This window comes from Apodemus sylvaticus, chromosome 13 (assembly GCF_947179515.1).
Source record: "Apodemus sylvaticus chromosome 13, mApoSyl1.1, whole genome shotgun sequence".
Taxonomy (NCBI): Eukaryota; Metazoa; Chordata; class Mammalia; order Rodentia; family Muridae; genus Apodemus; species Apodemus sylvaticus.
In genome coordinates this window covers 70,364,682-70,366,027 of record NC_067484.1, presented here as the reverse complement: position 1 = coordinate 70,366,027, position 1,346 = coordinate 70,364,682, and positions in this window count along the sequence as shown.

The window sequence follows — 1,346 nt, the reverse complement described above, 5'->3', positions numbered from 1 at the left end:
CTGTAAGCCATTCCGATTGTTAGTGAAGGGACAACATAAACCCTATTTGCCTCCTTTTAAGGACCGGGCCTGATTTTGAAAGGAAGGCCACAGGCACCAGCTCCTGGAGCAGACCATAAACAAGGCCAAAACCCCACCCAAAAAACAACCCGGAGGTAACCGAAAAATGAGGAAGTATCTCAGAATGGGTCATCTGCCCTGGGCAGCCCTATCTCATCCTGTGGTTAAACGTTCACGACACAGGAATGTAGGCCACTGACCACCTGAGACACCCAGCCCCAGCACCCACCGATGAAATTTAGATTATCTAGTCCTTTTGGGAGTTTCCCCTGTTTTGCTATAAGAAGGCCTGCTTGCCTTTGTCTGGGGTCACCATTTTGAAGAATGGTTGACCCACGCACACTGGATGTTTCTGCAGAATAAACACTCTGTCTTAATACTCTCTGAGTCTGGGGTCTTCCTTCAGCAATCTCTGGAGCCTTACATTAGTAACCAGGCATTCCTGCTGGCCTGCTCTCGGGCCCAGCAGCAACTTACCTCATCACCTGCCACCACCAGGCGAGCCAGGCATGTGCTGCGGATAAAAGGGCCCCCAGCCACCCCAGATGTCTGTGTCCTTGTGTCCCCCAGCCACCCCAGATGTCTGTGTCCTTGTGTCCCTCTCTCATTGCCTTCTTCTGTGTTTCTTTCTCTGCCATCTCTTGTTATCTGTCTCTAGAGCCCTCTTTCCCATTCCTTTTCTCTGTCTCCATGCCTGTCAGCCTCTCTCTCTCCCAACTCTGAGACACCTTTCACTCTCCCCTTCCCAAATAAACCTCTTTTTAAAAAAAAAAAAGATTTATTTATTTATTATATGTAAGTACACTATAGCTGTCTTTAGACACTCTAGAAGAGGGCATCAGATCTCATTGTGGATGGTTGTGAGCCACCATGTGGTTGCTGGGATTTGAACTCAGGACCTTCAGAAGAACAGTCAGTGCTCTTAACCACTGAGCCATCTCTCTAGCCCCCCAAATAAACCTCTTGCATCAGAAATGATCGTGGCATGGCATAATTTCTCAGTGGTCCATCTTGACACGGGCTATCACCCGTTGTTTACTTTTTTTTTTTTTCTCTGTGTAGCCCTGGCTGTCCTGGAACTCATTCTGTAGACCAGGCTGGCCTTAAACTCAGAAATTCACCTGCCTCTGCTTCCCAAGTGCTGAGATTAAAGGCATGTGCCACCACCGCCCAGCCCTACAATTTTTATCCTATCACTAATTTTCCCTTTTTAGATAGGTAGATAGATAGATAGATAGATAGATAGATAGATAGATACATACATACATACATACGTATGTACGTAT